General features: G+C 45.7%; 1 long non-coding RNA gene and 1 other non-coding gene across 2 annotated transcripts; both read right to left on the reverse strand.

Annotated features, from left to right (window-relative positions):
• Positions 1-4,483: 4,483 nt before the first annotated feature.
• LOC144132804 (uncharacterized) lies at positions 4,484-20,592 on the reverse strand. Its single transcript, XR_013314935.1, has 3 exons — positions 20,501-20,592; positions 11,656-11,838; positions 4,484-4,617 (listed from the first exon to the last, which is right to left on the reverse strand). It is a non-coding gene; the product is annotated as an uncharacterized LOC144132804 (long non-coding RNA).
• Positions 9,048-9,118, reverse strand: TRNAG-CCC (transfer RNA glycine (anticodon CCC)). The gene has a single exon. It is a non-coding gene; the product is annotated as a tRNA-Gly (tRNA).
• Positions 20,593-21,014: the final 422 nt, after the last annotated feature.

Consider the following 21,014-nt stretch of genomic DNA (forward strand, 5'->3'; position numbering starts at 1 on the left):
AAAGTGCTTCGTCTGCCGCTGTTGCTAAATGGGCTTCCTTCATTGCGCTCAAACCTTCAAGAGGAGCGCTCCTGTAAGGATACGTGGGGAAAATAAAGAGTAGTCACAGCTCTACATACATACGAGGCTCTCATATTCTTTGCATCAATTTATCACAAAGTGAAAACACGTAAAGAGCCGCGCTCAAACTTCGCTTTGGGGAGTATCGTAATAGTCGTGAATTTTTTAATAATCTTTAAGCAACAAAATACTAACAATAATCATTTCTGATTCATTATCACCATAAATAAAAAAGTTTAGAAACATTCTCATGCGCATTCTATCGCGTCAATGACTGCTGGCCTCCGTCATAATGTGTTTTGAAGTATTAGTATTCATTGTTTATTTTAATTTCTTTATTATTCAACTTAGGGCTTGAAATTACAGTAAAACATGTATCACACGGTTCCTTTGAAAAAGAGCAAGATTCGCTTACAGTGGATTGAAGAGTAATTATTCCTAACTGTACGCAAAAAAGCCTTTCACCCTCGGCGTTCACGAGACATGAATTTTTAGCTTTAAATTAGGTGAAACAGACTTGATAATAATAACTAAATGAAAAGTCCCGCGCTGACTTTAAAGTACGCCCAGCGCCTGAGGTGAATTCGTTTAGTGCTATTCCAGAGGCCCAACGTGTTGTTTTTCAAGCCAAACAATTTATTGCGAAGCGTGTGGCTTCGTCATTGACACAGACGCTCTTTCTGAATATGTTAATTCATTTAGAAATTTTTATCCTAATGCAATCTTCTCACGCCGCCATTGCGGAAGTAATGAAGTTCGCAGGCTGGTATCAGCTATTTTCACGTGAAACTGCTTGCTCTTAAAGCAATCGTTGCGTTTTCGGCGAGCTGGTTGTTTATAGTTAATGCAAATTTTGCGCACAAAACAAACATGGAGAAGAAAAAGGACGCACACAAACGCAAACTTCAACTACATTTGTATTGCAAGTGCAACATATATATATATATATATATATATATATATATATATATATATATATATATATATATATATATATATATATATATATATATATATATAGTTTGTAAAGCCCACAGTGACGGGAATTGAAGGCGCAGGCTCCTTTTCCAAGCCATGTAACCCTAGCAAGCCGCGCACCAGGCCGGGTCACAGCTTGCACCCATTTTGAGGAAACCGGTGGGTACCCGGCCGGCAGCGGGAGTCGAACCCACTACCTCCCGAAGCCGAGGCGGGTGCTCTACCACGAGGCCACGGCTGCGGTAAAAAGAGGGCCACAAATGGGCTTCTGCCGCACGAGGCGGATTTAACGTTGTTGACGGCGGAACTTATTGCTGATCCATCAGAGCAACTGTGGTCAAGACCCTTTTCCTAAGCATCTGACCCAGAAGAGCCGAGCAGCAGGCCGGGGAAAATCTTGTACCCATTAAAAACCGGTGGGTACCCGGCGGCACTGGGGATCGAACACCCAGCACCTCCCGAATGCGAGGCGGATGCTCTACCACAAGGCCATATATATATATATATATATATATATATATATATATATATATATATATATATATATATATATATATATATATATATATATATATATATATATATATATATATATATATATAATCACCAAAAATTGAAGCAACAAAACGGGATTTAATTCACGACGTCCTAAGCAAAATGTTCCCCACCCAGTACAGCGACAGCTGCCCCTGGTGCGGGGACGTCCCGACGCTTTACCACGTCACATGGGAGTGTAAACACAATTACACCTTCCACAAACAGACTAACCCGAGTGCGGAGCAATGGGAGGGCCTGCTCACCAGCAGAGAGCTCACCGCCCAAAGGGCATTGGTGCAGCACGCGTGCGAGGTGGCCAGGACCAGTGGAGCCCTGGAATGAGGGACCACCCTTGCTAAGGAGCCCCCGATGGCGGCGGCGGCGGCTGCGGCAAGCGCCAAGACGCAGCTGCAAGGAGACTCTCCGGAACTGACCAAAAGAATTCAATCAAGTTTTTCATTCATTCACGATGTTTCGTCTGGAGGAAAAAGGCTGGTCCTCCAGCCGAAACGTCGTGAATTAAATCCTGTTATGTTTCTTCAATTTTTGGTGATTTTATATTATATTGACTAAATCAGCTGCCAGAAATCACTTTTGGTGTATATATATATATATATATATATATATATATATATATATATATATATATATATATATATATATATATATATATATATATATATATATATATATATATATATATATATATATATATATATATATATACATACATATATATATGCATGCTCTCACAGTCAGATGAATGGTAAGCAATTGGCGCAAAACATTTCGATACCTGCAATGCCACACGTGCTAAATACCAACTACGACTCTTTCGTACCTTTCACCTATCCAAAAAGTTGAATTCTTTATCAATTAAGGCTATCGAAAGAGCACTGACGTATGCCTGGCCACATCCAAGAATTTCCCTGGCCTCTACAATCTTCCGGGTCAACTGATCCGGGTACACAGAATCCGGCAGTGGTGAAATACTCGACGGCACCCCTCGCACGACCTCCAATGCTCTGCCATATGTCCTTCTACGCCTTGGCGCACCTTGCGGCAGTGTTCTCCTAGACGGTCATTTACGGCACCGGCCAGTTTGCCTTATGTAGCTTTTGCCACGCAACAATAGTACCGAAAAGACCGCGCCAATTTTACAGTAAACAAACCTATTTTCTTGCTTTACTTGGCATTTGACCCTATCAGGCATAATCAGAAATCTCATCCTGCACAGTCTGCCTAGTTTTATGGGGGCCGAGAAGGCGATTCTGACGTCCAAGCGAGATCCTGTCTTCTTGTGGTGATGGGATATTTTATAGGCATACGGAACGACAACCATTTTTCTCCCTGCTCGCTTGTGCTTTCCTTGCTGCTTCTGCGGCTCGTTCTTCAGCGCTCATCCTTACCTGAATATTTCTTTTGCGGTACATGCTTTCAGCGACTGCTGCCACAACCTCTTTTGGAGAACCCGTCCCTTGTAACCACCACATCTGCAGGTGAAAACCTTCTTCCATTAAATGATGGCACGACTTGTCAAGCGCTTTCGAGGGGCATGATTGCGCTATGCTCCTTTTCAAGCTTTGAATGTGCGGATGAAAATGGCAGCAGAGGTTTGTTAGCTCTTGGTTCGTATAACTAACAGGCGTGACTTGGCTTGAAGACAATTCTGATATCAAGAAAATGCCGTTGTTCTCGGCCACCTGGTCAGTGGTTTGGATTGGCTCCAAACACCTTTTAAAATATGTCAAAATACTTCGGATTTTTGCGTCAGTGCTCTTTCCAGCAGTCTACAACTACTGAAAAATTGTTTCAACACCAAGGACATATAACTCGGAGGAAACCACCCTGTCACGCTGGCCTTTTGCCCTCCTCGTTCGTTTCGCTGCCTTGCTTTTTTGCTAATTGAGAGGAGTATTTTAGAAATCCTCAAAAAGTCTGTTTTTACAACTTGCACTTTAAAATTCTCTCAGCGATTGCCCATTCATTACCCATCGTCCGGCCAGCCAGAGCTGCCATATACCATTGGCTCTAATGTAACGGGTTTGGTGGCTCACATATCCTAGAAAAAGGCTAAGCTACGTCTTAAAGGTATATCCGTGAGAGTTGAATGACCTCCATGACCAAAGAACCAATAGGATGCATTTATATTGGGCTGTCAGCTTTGATGTTAAAGCCATGGTGCTGGAATTATAGAAGTGAGCCCTCCCTCTTGTGACCAGAAAATTTTTGATATGAATGGTCACAGTTTACCATTTATTGTCGACTGGTTTTAGACTTGGCTTTGTATTACAGTTATTGGAGCACGTAGGAGTCCTGCTCTTCAAGATGCTTAACAAACAGAATAGGCTTCCGCCGTATGAAAACGGAAGCGCATAATTATATGTATTGTCGCAATTTTCATTGCATTCTCCTTTATGCGCTGAGAAGCGACCACTGGTCTGCGCAAAAACGCTTCTTCTATAGCTCACGTGCTATCATATGCCACACAATTCCTGGAGGTGCTAGCTGTCTGAAATACCAGCATTGAATAAGTGCCATGCGCTCCGGCCAATTTGCAGAGCAAGGCAGATATCTGCAGAGAGACGATTGGCATTTGCTCCATAACTTTGATCAAGTTGCATTGTTTATAATAAAAGTTCTTGTTGACCTGTTACGCGTGCTTCCTGTTAAGTTGTAACAGTGAAAGGAGAAAAAACAAGACCGCCGCTAAGAAAACCATTAATCTGTGTGGAGTATTTTCTCTACAAATAAAACTATGCCGTACAATAGCAGCAGTTATGTCCATTAATTGGATCACCTGAAAGTCTTATATAACGCCTTGAAAAACGCGGACCACTTCTGCAGAACGAAAGTCATTTCAATTTTTTAAACAAATTCATTTCAACACGCATTTCCGGAGAAGCAGAGCCGTCGTTAATAGACGTCGTTTTATTTTAACAATGTAACTGCAAATTCATCGTCCATTTGCAGCTTTTGTGATGTAGTGGTCCAGGCTTAGAGACGGATCTTGTCCAGGTTGTTTCTGGGCACATACTTGAGCTAAATAGAGAACGACACAACAAAAACGTAATTAAACAGGGCTTTTCTGGACGGCCACAGTTATAAGCGAGAGATGCACCATATAACATCATTTGTTAACTTATTACATTATTTATTTCAATTATTGAATACCTGCATCGCCTTCATGGCATTACAGCAGGAGGGGGGGGGGGGGCAGTAGATACTAAAACGCTCGTGGGCACAATGACCATGATGCACGAAAAAACTTACATATAAACATAGCGAAATAAAGCACTCAAGGCGTGGTAAAATGCTTTACTTGTTGAGAGTGAAACAATTCCATGCGATAGCTCATTCCACTGGTGAATTATTGGCACAGAAAATCAATTCCGAAAAGCATCAGTCCTAAATGAATACTCTTTAACCTTGAAGATGTTGGCGAAAATATAAACGCAGTGGTGACGCCACGCATAAGGGCACGTCCAATGTGATATTGTGAAGGGATATTTACGCTAATTCATTTATGATGCGAGAAATGTGGAAACACGAACTTGTGGATCGCGTCTCTTCGCTTTTCTGCGTACAGTAAGCACCCCGAATGCTATCTCCCATCGTATTTACAGCCATACGTTCACGTGTTCTTATATTCAACTTCCGTGCAGCGTCCCATGATCGAAGTTCCACCTCGGTCAACGCTATATATGTCCCTCCTCGCAATGAAAACTGATGTGCTTCCTCACCAGTCGCGACTTTATAAGTACGATAACGTCTGCTTTGTCCCTAAAAATACACGCCATGCCACACTGCTCCCTTCCGCACCCGTACACGCACCCGTACCCGTAATCTACGCGCCATCTTCATTTCGGCAGAAGCCACGCTACTACTGCGCTAACCGTGGGCATGATGCACACAAACCCAATGATGCACGGATCGGGCATCATTCTTATACCTTCCGAAAACGGGGCGAAAAAATCACCACAAATATCTAGAAGCCTAACACCGAAATTCACTCGCGTTCTATTCATTTGCGGTGCAACATTACCACAACAGAGACCTATCATAGTTCCACAGCACCACAGCACTGCCAGAGTGTTATCACAAAAAGATTTCGTTCATTAATAAACTAATTTTAAAAATGTTTAGATCCTCACTTGTGAACAAGTACCATGATAACCTTTTCATAAGCAGAAGAGAATTAGAGTGCATTCTTATTCGAATTGTTTTAATTTGCTTACATAATAAGTGACAGGTGCACTGGGTATGCACGATATTATATAATTATTGGTCAGAAAATTAAAAATCTGGACAGAACACTTAACCTTTACATTAAGCGTATGACACGATAGCATTAATGGGTTATGACCCATATATGCAAATTAAGTGATTGTCGAATATACATTCACATATCGCTGGAAGTCCTCATACCACTGCTGGCGCAGTGGTGCAGCTGTTAAGCAATGCGCCACTGCTGTGCGTCGGCAGGTACTGGCACCTTGGGGGTTTGTGAGATCCAGGATACTCTTCCCGAGCGAGCCCTCGTAGGTAAATGCCACCTATCTCAGGGAGCAGTTTACTGGCAATCCGGTGGGAAGATTGTGGTGACGTGACCTATTTTTCCCACCTTCCAACTAGGCGGGCCGTTCAATTGGCCTTCATAGGTTGCTTTTTTTGGGGGTAGTATGAGTAGCTTGATGTTAATCCCTTCGTGAAGTTTCGATGAGCCAAGATTGTGCTGTTGAGTTCTCACTTCGGCGACTGGCAATGTCGCCTATTTTCAATAGTTTTGTCTATAAACAACAGGAAAAATGTTGTCCGCTTTCAGCCCGAGATTCGTGACACAAGGCTAGTATAATTCTTTTTTCCCCAGTGCTGGCCTGTGGTTGAACATAGCATTGCGCACCTTCGGAGTTGAAGGTATTTATTCGATCTCACTGTTTCGCGTCTATTCAAAACAGCAAGTAAGGCTTTAAAACAGTTTCTGAAACACTTTCTGAGAACACATGAACTGGCTCATTGATTGCGTTCTGTTGGCATGAACATCTGAGCCAAATATTAAACTTCGACAGGCAGCAGAGAACCCACAGTTGAGCGTGAAAGTTACCGACCCCTTTCTGGCAACGTCTGCATTACCTCACCCTTATCCGTCCTACGCTGCGGCGTATGTCAATTCAGAGATAGCTGTTAGTTAGGTAATTTCAGGCTTCAGGCGGCTACAAATGCCGCGGCTAGTAAGCCGCGTCACTCCGGCGGATCAGAAACCCCCCCCCCCCCCCCCCCCCCCCAGAAAATTTCCGCGCGAGTCGGCTGTCAGGCTGGCGGAAGATTTTCGCCATGTTAAAGTAACGACAGGAGAAAGGAGCCAACTGGCTGAAATTCAAAGTTAGTGTGAAAAGAACTCAGCTTTTACAAATCGCGTTTTTTTTTTGCTCGATGATAAACGTGAAGCAGCGTTATTTAACAGTCTGCAACATTATTAGAGCGGCTTTTGGAGCCGCTTTAGCAAATGAATGCATTTAATGGCTGCATTTCGTCGTTCCTTGTCCAAAAGCTTTTGTCCGTCCGGCAGCCCACTCCACATCAATTATTATTCTGAGAAGATCAAGCACACGCGTTTAGAATGGGATTATATTCCCCCGCCTAGAGGACGCTATCGCCTCCTATGAATGCCTCCTGTAGCTGCGAAAGGCTCTGTTGGTTGTGTTTCGGTTGATCTTTCTGCTTTCCTAAACAATTTGTGGCTCATCACTCGTTCTAAACTTCATATATTATTATTTGTCATCATTCGTTTTAATGGTGTTTCCCTGAAATCACCTTTGATAAAAAAAAAGTTCTTCGTGATGCCATTTTGATGTGCTTTGCATATTTCCACTTCAATCGCACCAAAGTGTTCTGTTTTATTTGTTATAAGTGGCTCCTCACATTTTCGTTTTCTTGGCATCAGCGAAGACTACTACTGAACCGCACCACTGACCATCAGCGCAAACTCTCAATTTTTACATTCAAAACCTCTTCGCTTCATTTTACTATGGCTTCTATTGTCTGCAATGTTTCTTTGCATTCTAGAAAACAAGAAAAGCAGCAGCGGCTTTTTCAAGTGTTCTGCGCATTTGTTTCCAGACAGAATCAGTGTTAGTGCCAACAACGAGCACAAGAATCCCACTGAGCATGTGGATAGAATGAAAAACTCGAACGCCGTTTTTAACTGAATTTTCAGTCAGCGTTCGTGTTTCTTCTCGTTAAATTTGCCCATACGTCGTTCTTAAATTGGTCGCGTGGTTGAGAGAAGCGCGAAATGTAAAACGCCGAGTGTACGGAAAAGACACATAAGTAATCACTCCTAGCACCAGCAAGAAAGAAATGGACAGTCCAAACGCTTATAGGCTGGCACCAAGTAGGTCAATGTCGCAGCCACGTGAAGATCGAAGAGAGTTAAAGAAGGAGGTCAAACGCGTGCGTCGTGCGGCAGACACAACGACGCCCGAGTCGAACAGGAACGTCACGAACGCCGGACAATTGCAACGGCTGCTTCGAGGGTCTGGCCAGAGCGAGGGCTACAAGAAATGTGCGACTATGTGGGAACAGCTACACGCCAGAAAAGAGTGAATAATATACCACGAACGCCACCAAGACAAAAACGCACCAAACCGTCCGCATGAAGGCCTTCGCAAGCAGCGGCCTAACCTTCACGACATCCTTGGACTCTCGGCGCGTAGGAAGCTTCATCGATGCACGAGGTATCGCTTGAAGTTGACGCTGGTCATTGGGTCACCGTCCTCGGCGATAGCACGAAAGACATGCGAAATGCAACAGGGGTGACAAGTTTGCTATCTGACAACGGTCGGTGTCCATTCATGACAAAGAAAAAAAGGTAATACACGCGTTTCTGCTGTGGAGTAGTCTAGCCGCAGCACGCGGTAGACCGCAATTATTTTTTTTTTCACATAATTGAACTCTGGAATAATTTCGACCTCCTGGGGATCTTAACATGCACTAACATCGCACAGCACATGGGCGCCTCCATCGAAACGCAAAAGGAAGCCGAGTACTGTATGATGTCAGGGCACGTGAAAGATCCCAAAGTGCTCAAAATTATTCCGAAGCCCTCCGCTACGTGTTTACCCGCAGCAGCGGCTCAGTGGTTGGGGCGCTCAGAGTACACGGGTTCGAACTCGACCGAAGAGGGCGCGCTTCGATGGCGGTGAAACGCAAAAGGCGGCCGTGTGCTGTGCGTTGTCAGCGGATGTTATAGATCCCCAGGTGGTGGAAATTTCCGAAGCCCTTCACTACAGTGTCGCTCATAGCTAGAGTCGGTTTGCGACGTTGAACCCACATAAACGAAACCGAAGAAAGCGGCATTAGAGATACGGCATGTAAGCGTATCAGCAAGGTAAATACAAAACATTTCCATACGCATACTGTCTGGGGATTCATTTAATCAGAAACGAAAAAAAAATTCAGCAAGGAAAAAATGCGCCGCCCGGGAATCGAACCCGGGTCGCAAGAATGGGAATCTTGCATGATACCACTACACCAGCGGCGCGGGGCGTTGCAGTGTGCACTCTAACCTAGTTAGATAAGTGACGCATTACTGCAGATATTTATTGCAGATACTGGTTGTTGGTGAAGGGAAATGTCGCAGTATCTGTGTCACATCTCTGCAGATAGCTGAACTACGCCATAAGGGAAGGGATAAAGGACGGACTTAGAGAAGAAAGGAAGAAAGAGGTGCCGTAGGGGAGGGCTGGTACTCTGAACTCGACCGCAGCGGACGCGTTTCGATGGGGCGAAACGCAAAGGCGGCCAGTGCTGTGCGATGTCAGTGCACGTTCAGGATCCCCACGTAGTCGATATCATTCCGGCGCGCTCCACTACGGCACCTCTTTCTACTGACTTCTCTCAGTCCCTCCTTTATCCCTTCTATTACGGAGCGCTTCAGGTGTCCGCCGAGATGTAAGACACATACTGCGCCATGTCTTTTCCCCAAAAATCAACAACCAATTCATCCAACGGGGCTACAAAGGAGAGAGAAAAAAAATTGGCGTTAGTTTCGCTCTGGTTAAACCTGGAGTAACGCGATAGCTACAGCTGGCCGAGTGGAACTTGCTCAGTTGAATTTCAAGGCCAGTATTTCGCCGCTCCGTTTCGCTGGACGTTCCTTCTTCATCTTCGTCCGACTTGACACAGCGCATTGGCACAGCTGTGGCATCTCGATTTCGCCGGTGTGCTGCGCAGCCGGCAGCGGAATCAGCTCCGCACCACGTGGTTGGTCACATGACCAACCACGTGACGAACCACTTGATCAGCCATGGCGCCGCGCCGCCAGCAGCTGCTCCGCACCACGTGACCAACCACGTGACAGCGTGGCGGTGCAGCCAGGCTGAAGGCTCGAAATGCTACCGTAATGTAGCTATCGCTGCAATAGACTGTAAACAGGGTAGGAAACATGTGCAGTTACTTGCGCCGCCAAAGAAGTCCCCAGGTAGGCGAGTTTTCCAGAGCCCACCACAACGGCAGCTCTCTCTTTATTTCACTCCCACTTTCCTCCCATTCCTTACGGCTTAGTTAAGGTGTCCACCGAGACGGGAAGCAGTCACTGAGACATTTTCTAAGTTCAAAACAATTTTTTTTTCTCGGAAACCTCATCTCTTTTTGCTTTTGGGCCGTTATTTTGAGTACGGAAGGTGCTAGGTGCATGAGGTGGTGAAGTTATGCGCCGCCGTGAGTGGCACTTCGCGCAAAGAGCCCGTGCATGGTACCTCCTCCAGGAGGACAGCAACTTTAGCTTTGTATTCTAATAACGGAAATAGAAGACACATACCAAAACCTTCGAACTAAACGAACCCAATTTCACTTCAAAGGATGGCAGGCTAGACACTTTACTTTTTACTCGCTATCAATACTAGCCAACCTTCATTCAAAATATTGCCTCAAACAATACATGGATGATGAATTGAGAATTGAATTTGCGGTCATAAGCCCAATGTACTGAAATAATATCATCACCATCATCACCAGCATTACTACGTCCACAGCAGGGCAATGGCCTCTCCCATGTCCCTACAATTAACCCTGCCCTTTGCGAGCTGCGACCACCGTAAGGGACCAATAACTCACTAGGCATCTACCCTAAGTCAGCCATACGACTACAAGGGAAAGGTATACATGTTTTCAGAAACATTGCATTAAAGGAAAATTCGTACTGCTAAGAGGTACGCACCAAAGACCAGTTCGTAAGCGGTACATTCGCATTACCAAGTGACCTAACCGGGACTCCTGGCATATTGTTGGGTGAGAGCAAATTGAACAATACCTCCCAGTTGTCACAGTGATGGCCGAATATTTAGGGCATTTGCAAGGTGGAGTAGGTTATTAATGAGGGGGTAGGTTATCGTCATCATCCCAAGCGCAGCCATACAACTACAAAACAAAACTGTTACTTTCCTTAGGAATTTGTATTGCTGTTCAGACTTCGAGTTACTGAAGAATTCACTCTCGCCTTAGCATATGCTGGCCGTCACGGTTAGTTCACTTTTTAGAGCGACTGGCCCGATGAGGGAGTGGTGCCGGGTTGGAACACCGGTCTAAGATGAATTTTTCTTATACCACGAAGTTGCTTGGGAGGCTTTATTGCTTTCCATACTGATTACTTCCTTATTAAAAACCTGCTGAGCCTCGGGGCCTCCATTAAACCTTTGGCCTCTACTGAAATGCAGCAAACTTCGATAAATGCGTTAAGTACCACAGTTCCTGGTCAATTTCACGGCAGAGCCTTGCCCGCCACCCTCACCTAATCGCTGCGGTGTCCTGCTGCCAACAACGTGGTCGCGACGGCCACATTTTAATGAAAGTTAACCCAGAATAAACGATGTTCCGTTTTATAGAAATGTCAAAGTTGTTGAATGAAATCGAAGCCTTCATCACGATATGCTAAAACGCCCAAAGTCTTCCTTACGCGCGTGCAAATGCATTATATATACATTCTGAGTTGTCTGCCTCATCGAAAATTATATAAGCTGCATCATGTCAAGTCTCCAAATTAAAAAAATTGTTTTCCGGAAATATGATGACAGCACTCACTTCCGCATGCCGACTTGCATTCCGGACAGCCAAGAAAGATGTTCTCATTCATTCCGCAGCCACCGTAAAAAAATGGTCTGCAGGCTCCCCGTTCCTCGTCGTAGTACCATTTCCACGAAAAACTCGCTGTCTCGCATTTGTTGTCGACAACTGGTACTGAGCACTCCTGCGTTCGCACTTCACCTAAAACGAAAGACAAAAACCTCTCTTTTTTTCTGTATGGCATCAACCTGATCATCAGCCAAGCATTACTTCGCAAGAGAAAAGCGTTTCTAAATACCCTCCAAGTTTCTCTCTAGATGCAACCACCATGTTGAGACTTCCCTTCTCGTGGACTCAACTTTGTTAGTTAACGCTAAACCATCGGTGACTTGGCGAGCGCATTATGTTCCCCGCGCCAGTACATTTTCCTGGCCTGATTGCCCTCCCTTGCGAGCCCTTGAGACGCGTTTCTTCATCTGTTCACGTTGCTCTTCTTCTTGTTTCGACCATCACCTCTAGCACTTCGATACCAAACCATACTGCCGAGTCTTTCCGCCGATAACAGAGCGTTAAAGAACTTTTCATAGATTTTCTGACACAGTGCACAGTGCTGGAGTAATCTCCTGCTTTCCACACTTCCACTCCGGTGCTTAAGTAGCGTCAAGCTTCCGATTCAGTGTTGACCCAATAACTTGTATATTTTGTTGCGTTTCCGAGGTGTAAAACATCTGGTTTTTCTGGTCGGTAGGAAGGTTCATGCAGTACGAAGTATAAATCAACATACCTTATAATGTGCCGTTAACACGCGGAAGTGTTTACAGCAGCCAGACCGGGACCCAGTTAAAGTTCGCTTTGAAAAACGCCACCATTAATGAAGGAGTTTCACTGGAAGGTCTACAAACACATTGCTCCACGTCTGAGTGCTCTTGATTTCAAGCAGAACATTTGCTTTTCGCTACAGGTGGCGAATGATCTGCGAGGTTACGTAAGCAATCCGCGTCAACGAAAATAAACTCCTCCAACAGCCATCCTTCTATCGCAATTACTTATAAAGTTGCATCTTTAAGGGACAACTGCATGCAAATTTATATACATTAAGATATGCTAGTCTAATTTAATATACGTTTAGTTTTACTGTGCTTCTTTGACAATTCAGCAGTTACTGCCGCTTGCATTTAGTTCTGAGTGTGGTATAAAGGCAGAGCGGTGTGAGGGGCGCTCGCGCTGCCTGGCGGCGAAGGAGAACGTGCGAGTAAGTTACAAGGTCCCGATTCACAAAGGTGGTGCGCAGCAGGAAAGGTGAGCGGGCACAGGTAGGAAGACTCCAACGCAGTCCACAAGACGCTGCAGGCACTCTTGTGGCTGGGCCTCTGACGAAAACAAGTCTCCGGAGTGACGCAAGGAACCACCGTAAACAAGCTCTGCCGTAGAGCACTGGAGGTCTGCTCGGAGGACGGCCCTTAAACCACGCAGCACAAGCGGCAAGACATAAACTCAGTTGCTGGAGTTGAGCCGGGTAACTAGGGAGGCCTTGAGTTGGTGGTTAAGGCGTTCCACCATGCCTTAGCACACGGGTAATATTCACGACACGGCCATGCTTGGCGCCGAGAATGCGGTTGAGGCAAGAAAACAGAGGGGGTCAAATTAGCGCCAGGGACTGCTTTCTCGGTACTGAGATGACCAAAGCGAGACGCGCACATACAAACGATGGCGTGGGAAGCAGTCTCAGCTGTGGTGTCTCTAATGGAAACAGCTTTAGAACAGCGTGTGAAACGGTCGGCCATGGTGAGGCAGTAGCGAGAACCTTCAGACACAAGGTGGGGTCCCTTAATGTCAAGACGAATATGGTCGAAACAGTGGTCTCGAGGAAAACTGACCTGTTGAGGAGTCTTTGTATGGCGGCACACCTTTGTTGCCTGGCAGAGGGGTTCCACCCGTGTGTGCCCACACGCGCACATCACCGTTAATCCTATGCTAGACATAGCCCTGGTAAGAAGGCACAAGGTAGCGGTAATCTCTGGGTGACGAACACTGTGGATCGAGTGCAAAATGGCCCGGCGGACTGAAGCCGGAACAAAAGAGCAGGGAAGTGCTCCTGAAGTAGACCGCACCATAAACGGTAAGACGAGAAAAGGAAGGACAGAGGCCACAGAGAAGAAAACTAGGTTTCTCTCTAAAAAGCTTGACCTTGCGGTCAATGTGCGGTGCAGAAAAGAATGCGTGTGGCCCAGTAGACGACTGATGGTGCAAGATCAACCATGGCTGTAGGGGATAGGGCACCAGCAGTGCGGTTATTGGCACCCTTCACGAGGTGGACGTCACTAGTGGATTAAAAAAAGCGAAATGGCGTAGTTCGCGAGACACGTAGTTCAACGAGTTGCTCCGTAAAACTTACGCCATTGGCTTGTGATCGTTCAGCAAGTCAACTGGCGTCCTTTTAGAAATGTGTAAAATAGAGAACGTCCCGACGTATTGGTTATCAGCAGACTGAGAGTAAAGAACAAAGGCTGCCACAAGGAGTAACTGTTCTGATTTGGGACGGCGCCGACGGCCACGCTGGAGGCATCTAACATCAGCATACCGCAGGCGCTGTTCGGTGGTGGATCAAAATACGGCATACGCGAAAGCTTGCTTGGCAGTATTAAAGTTGGCCAGAGCTTCTGATGACCAGTAAATGGTTGTGGACGAGCACCGGCTGTCCGGATGAGGTTGCCGAGTGGGCGGAGTAGCTCAGCGCAGTGCGGTGCGAAGCATGAGGAAAATTCCACCAGCTCCACGGATTTGGTGCATTTTGATCAGCGCAGTAGGTGGGGGAAATCCTGAATGTTCTTGACGTCGGACGTGAACGCGCGGATACCAAGCGATGATATGCAATGACTGCAAAACTGATGCTCAGATGCGCTGATGACACTCTTGTCGTTTACGACAATGCCGCACTAGAGCTGGGAGACGTAGAGCTTGAAGAAGTGGCGTAGATGGCGCTCGTGATTTTCAGGCGTCGTGCTGTCGATGAGGACATCATCGATGTCTGCGAACACGGCAGGGAGTCGTCTCGGTACGTCAACGAAGAACCACTACAAGCTTTGAGCCGACTTGATAAGGCAGCGGAATCGATGAATATCTGATTTTACGCCTTAACCAGGTCCAACTTGCTAAGTAGTGTGCAGAAGGTCAAGTGCGATGTAGAGCCCTCTCTGTGAGTATGCTTACAGTTGACATAGATGGTCTTGGCGTTCAACGCTGGATAGTCTTCGAACAAACGCCACGTAGGAACAAGAGCGCTTTGTTTTGTTGTATGACTGTTTGCCGGTGCTTATTCACCTTGTTCCCTATCAATAAACTTCAGTTCTGAGTCAGCGCTCGTCTTGTGTCCTTTCCTTATTTCCCATGTTTTGAGCTGTTACCTTCAAGAATGTATTACCAACTTGCCCGTTTAGCAATTGTAGCGATTAATAAACATAAATCTTTATCTAGGCTACAGTGCACGACATACTGCTCCACTAAAAACTGATAAACGTACACACCTTTTGTTTCATTAGTCTGTAGCACCATAACACCGCCTTTCCATTCCGCGCGATTTCTGACTCCTAAGTAGCGTACTAATATTTGGTTTTATTTTTCAAATTATTCTAACATCAGTACACATCTCCAACACGTCTCACTAAATCATACACACCGCGAGGCCCTCATTAGGTGCCCCTCTAGCACAATTTAACAGACCATCCTGCTCGGACTGCACTGCCTGTGGAAACCGCGCTTGTTGTACCGGAATGCTACGCCTGTCGTCTGCCCCAGCACAAATTTTGATCAGTTGGTGCTCCAGCTGAAAGACACTCACGAAGACAGTGAGTGTCTTCGTGTCTTTGTGCGTTTTTCAGTGCCAAAACGCACAAAGTTGGGATCCCTTTCCGGGCGATTCTGTCAGAAGCACACACTTGGCAGATGCTTCTTTCGGCTTATCTTGCCAAGCAACTAAGCAACGTAAACGTGGATGACCCCTTTAGAATCAAGAACTCTGAAGAGCTAATCTCTGAGATAAAGAGTAACAACTGGAACATCTCTTATGGATTTTCACTCGACATTGAAGATATGTACTATTCCATCCCACATGATGAATTGATGAGCGTTCTACGAGACACTATAGAAAAGCAGGGAGCTGTGTCGTTTCAAAACGCCGCAGGAGTTTCAGTGGACTCCTTCCTGGAGCTGTTGGGAGCCTACCTTATGTCTACCATCGCTTCCCATGAAGACACCCTGTACATTCAGAAGAGTGGAGTGTGCATCGGGTCCAGAGTCGCTCCAGCCTGAGTGATCTATACCTCGCGGCCTGCTACAAAAGAATACAGGAAGCAACCAAGGACAGACGCATCGTGAGGATCGTCCGGTACGTCGACGACTACTTGGTTCTATGCGAGCAGAAAAAAGAGGACACGGACACCCTAAAAGACAACACACTGACCACCTTTCAGAATAGCTGTCCAGGCTCAAGTTCACATGGGAGCTTCCTGAGCACGGCGTCCCTACGCTTCTTAGACATACGCCTTGAGTTCTCGCCGGGGCACCTATGTTGGACATACCAGCCTCGAGCAAAGAAGCAGTTTCTTCCTTTCAGCTCTAACCACTCTAAGACGGTCAAAAGAGGAATGTGAGGGCAGCATTGCAATCTGCTCTAAAGAAGTCGTGTCCACACCAGATGAGCCAGAGCCTTCAGAGGCAAGTTGCTAGGCTTCAGGAAGACGGATATCCTTTGGCGTTGCTCTGCAGCATAGCAGAAGACCTCGTGCTGCCGAAGAAGCTTGGCAGGGAAAAGGAAAGTGCCCCTGAAGCATCGACTCAAAGAAAGAAGTTTTCCGTTATTCCCTACGTTCATGGGCTGACCCACAATCTCAAAAAGATCGGGAAGAAGCACAACATCAAGATCATTCCCACGGCGCCAAACAAGGCGAAAAGCATGTGTGCGCGAGTGAATGGGCAGAAAAACAAATCCGATTGCCAAATCGGACACAGAACGAGGTATTCTCAGTGCTTTCAGGGCATTGTTTATCGTATCCCTCTATTCTGCGGGAAGCATTACATAGGCCAAACCGGGAGATGCGTCAACGACAGAGCAAGAGAGCACGCAACAGCCATAGCAGGCAAGTCTGGCACCAACCTTGCGATACACTGCACAGATTGCGAAACTTGCAAAAAACAAACAAGCCCTGCTGACCTTCACCACGTGCAGGTAGTGAAAAAGAGCAAAGACAAGCTGACAAGAGAAATCCTGGAAGCCTGGCCATCCGTGAGTCCGGAGAGCAATGCGTCAGCACGCCATCGGTTGGCCTATCGAAAAAAGAAGTGAGATATCTGTGCCGGGATGCAAGCAGGAATCGATAAGATATCATTCGAAGCACTGGCTGGTCTCTAAGTATAAATATGCGGCCTTTCCAATAAACGTTCAGTTGTCAGTGCAGCATCGTCCTCGTTTGTGTGTTTCTTCGATGTCTTCGTTTACTTTCCGCTGCCATTTATTCGATTATGCACCAACTAGCTCAACAATCCACCTTATTAGACAGTGGTTATTGCAACCAAATGGTTCCCGTTATCGATGTCTTTTCTCTTTGCCACGGTTTTAGTTTCGTTAAGATGTGTGTGTAGTTATGTGGTGTCGTTTTGAAGCGAAAAGCTTAACCACGCGGGTCAGAGCCGAGCTTCGCGTGAGCCGAAGTGGTGAGTTATGCGCATGTGCGAAAACGAGCGACATCGCGCGCCGCGCAGGTGGTCGCTCGTTCCTCGCCGCTGCCGCAGCCGTCGCCGCCGCAGACTCCATCGCCTGACCTTTCGGCGCAGCGCGCGCTACTGCACATGTGCGTCTTGAGCATGCGCAAGAAAGCTGCATAATGCGCTTGCTAGAGAATAGACGTGCGCACTCGACATGGAAGGGAAGGAAAGTGCGGCTGCTGCTAGACTACGCAGAAAAGCTGAGAAACTAAATTCGTCCGATCGAGAAGTACTCGCTTGGAAGTTGGCTGCACAGCAGCGAAAAAATGATAAAAGCCAAAGCTAGACGTGCAGCCGAAATGCCTGAACAACGGGAAATACGCCTTGATAAACGACGTCGGAAAGAAGCCGGAAAGCGTGTCTTGGCCGCATCTTCAGCCAGCAGCCACGAAGCGAGTGAGGAAGAGGAAACAAGAGAGTAACAAGAGGAAAATCCCAAGATTCGCCGTTACAATGACCACGTGATACGACGTAGTGGAAGTGCTAATCCGACTGGGGTGTTTACGACAGACTTTGGTGAAAAACCAATTCGGCCATGTTTGTTATGCGTGCGAAAGACTTTGACACTTGCTAGATTTGACGCCGTTAAGTGACAGTATGCGTGAGACGTTAAGTTTAACATCTGTCGAGTTGAGTGGAACAGTGGCTAGGGTGTGCGCGTCGTGTTAACCCCACCGAAAGTTCCGGCGTGTATCTATGTGACGACCGGGATTGAGGCCGCCAAACTGCCGACCGTCGCTACAACGAGCGGTCAATGGTGTGCTGTTCGACTGAAAGAAACTAGCATAGATGTACAGGCGGTGTACATGTTGCCTGCCTGACAATACGGTGAACGACGTTGTGCGTGTGGTGGCTACTGCGATGCCGAGCCAAGTGAATGGTGAACTTTGTGTAGTCGCGGGAGACTTGAACCGTGACTCAAGATGCCTTGACGTGCCACTCAGATTCCTTTAACTTGAACTTTGTCAGTTCTCCCACTGAAGAGACAACTCAATGGGGGATAGACCTTGTATACAAAACAAAAGCTGTGCATTCTACATACTCTGTAACAACCATAGCCTCAGCCGCTTACTATACTCGGATCACCGGGCTGTCTTTATGGCTGTAGAGAAACTGCAAGACAACGATAATGAATAAATAAGTTCAATACTGTCGCTTCTGTGTCTAACTCGTAAACATATGCCATTGAGTAATCAAGTCTACGCCTATAGATAAATAATGTATGCAATACCAGCTAAGCTACGAAGCATAACCATGACGTCAAACCAAGCATAACTGAAGCTTTTCGCTTGTATAGACCAGGCTTAACCAGAGCTAAGCCACTGCCTTATTGTTTTTATTTCAATTGTTGGCTTCTGGCTGATTACTTTGTAAACAATGCATAAAGCTCTTTCTGCATACAAACGAATTTAATCAATACCATGCAGAAAAAAAACTCTTGAAGGCCTAATCGCTGCGTGCCCGCCTGGCACGCCGAGCTTTTGCTGCGAATCCTAATGGCGGCTACTTTCTGTAAATGATCTAATTCTATATCCTGATTTTTGTAACCTCTGGGGTTTTTTCCCTCTGACGTAGGACGGCTGCCTACGCCGCATTTTCAGCACAGCGGTCTCTCTTGCGCTATCACGTAACTGAATACTGCCCCGTATCAAGACGCAAACCGCACTGCCGCGCCGAGGCGTCACGTGTCACAGCCCGGCGCCGTATTTATTCTTTACTTATACTTGCGGCGGCCGTCCAGTCCCGCTTTTCGCGCAGCTATAGGAGGAGAATTAAATGTTTATATTTTTTTATTTTATAGCCTTCACTCTTGGCGAGTGTTTGTTACGCCTGCCTTGCAACAAAGCTGCCAGTTGCAAGTCAGCGCCTGACGTTCTGATATTTAGTTTCCCATCTGGCCCTTTCATTACGCTCTTTCAAAGTTTGTGTACAACATTCATATATGTAAGATTCAAACTAGGTCTCCGAAAGTGCGGAAACCAAGATTAATTAGAAAGCGTTGAAGAGAGCAGTTACGTAGGGAATTAAAAATATTTCGAAAGGAGAATTGTCATTCAAAACACAAAAAAGTGTATGTAAAAGCGCCAGCCAAGCCCTATAAAATGCGGAGGATTGCCAGCGTATGGGAGAAGGCTTCTTGCATAACGTACGCCTAGTAACCCGGCCAATTAAAATAATAACGTACTCAACGTATTTTTAACCCTTCCGCGGCGCGTTCGCTATGAATCCTCTAATAAGGAATGAAACACGCGATCAGATAGACATCACTTTACTACTTTTTCGCGCTTTTCGTTACTGCTCCAGCTTTCCTTTTTCTTGTTATTATGCTGTTCTACAAGCACAATATTGTTGTAGTCTAATGACTCTAAACGAAGGTTTTTGCTCTCTATATTTTTTTTTCCTACGGAGCTATTTCCTTCTCAGTAAATTATTAGTTGAATAAATTGCAAAGTAAATATGGGATAATTGGCAATAATGTCTGAAAAGGCAGCTCAGCTGAAATTCATTATTAAGTACCCACACACGTTTCAGAAACATGGGCTGATCGACAGTCAGCAGACAAAGCTTTAGAAAACACTCGTGCTAATTGCACCGCATTGGACGTAAGCACGTTAAAGTAATACACCAGTCAGTGTGAGCGGAACTTTAAAGGTTCTATTTGTAACTGTAGCGCCAATGCAGACACCACGTTATTCTTGTCTTAGTGGAATAGATGTTTATAATCGGGCCTCTTAATTTCAGAAATTTTTTTTCTACTTCAAGAAATTCTTCCACCAGGCCTTGTCTTCTTAGCTTTAATTTTAACCTACACATGCCGAACGACTGTTAGTCGTATTCTGAAGAAAGCGCGCATAGATATGCACATTCAGAATGATTCTCTTAAGCAGGGCATATTACTGGGCGAGGCGGTTTTTGTCAACCATCATGGAATCAAAGCGCTTGCGGCGAGGACACACACAATCGATGCCCCTATTTCACACAATGATTCCCTCATTTCTCTTTACATCACGAAAATACACCGCACCTGAAACACGTCTTGTACAAACAGGAAGAAACAAGCACCGATAAAAGCCCTGGTTAATAATTAAACAAGAAAGCTTACCGAATAAAACCCACACAATCAAGGCAAGCAAGCAGGCGGTAATGCTAATCGCATTGTCACATTAACATTAGAAATTGGTGCTACGATTCGCTATAGAGAGTTAACTATTGGAAAAATTTTACTACGGTAACTCATTTGACGTTTATTGCTGGAGCAATTTCCTTTGTTTGGTAGATGCGTGTGCAACTACAAAATGAGCAATTGGCCGCGTTCGCTTGTTTAAAGATGCAGTTTAAAGAGCCCTCATTTGAAGCCAACTGTTGATTTCAAAGCCGGAGCGAAATGGGTCTTGATTTAAACTATAAAGCAGCACATTGCCAGCCACACATTAGAAAAAAGCCTTAAAAAAGATGTGAGCCTATAAAGTATTCCTTACCCTGCTAGTATAACTTCGAATTACGAAAAGCTTCTTATGGCGGTGTTTTTTTATGGCTTAGTTTTTTCAATCCATGGACTGCGATAACATCTTAGTTATAAGCATTAACAGTGAAAGAGAAAGTGTTGAGGGTGGCTT

The sequence above is a fragment of the Amblyomma americanum genome, chromosome 5 (genome assembly GCF_052857255.1).
Source record: "Amblyomma americanum isolate KBUSLIRL-KWMA chromosome 5, ASM5285725v1, whole genome shotgun sequence".
NCBI classification, from domain to species: Eukaryota; Metazoa; Arthropoda; class Arachnida; order Ixodida; family Ixodidae; genus Amblyomma; species Amblyomma americanum.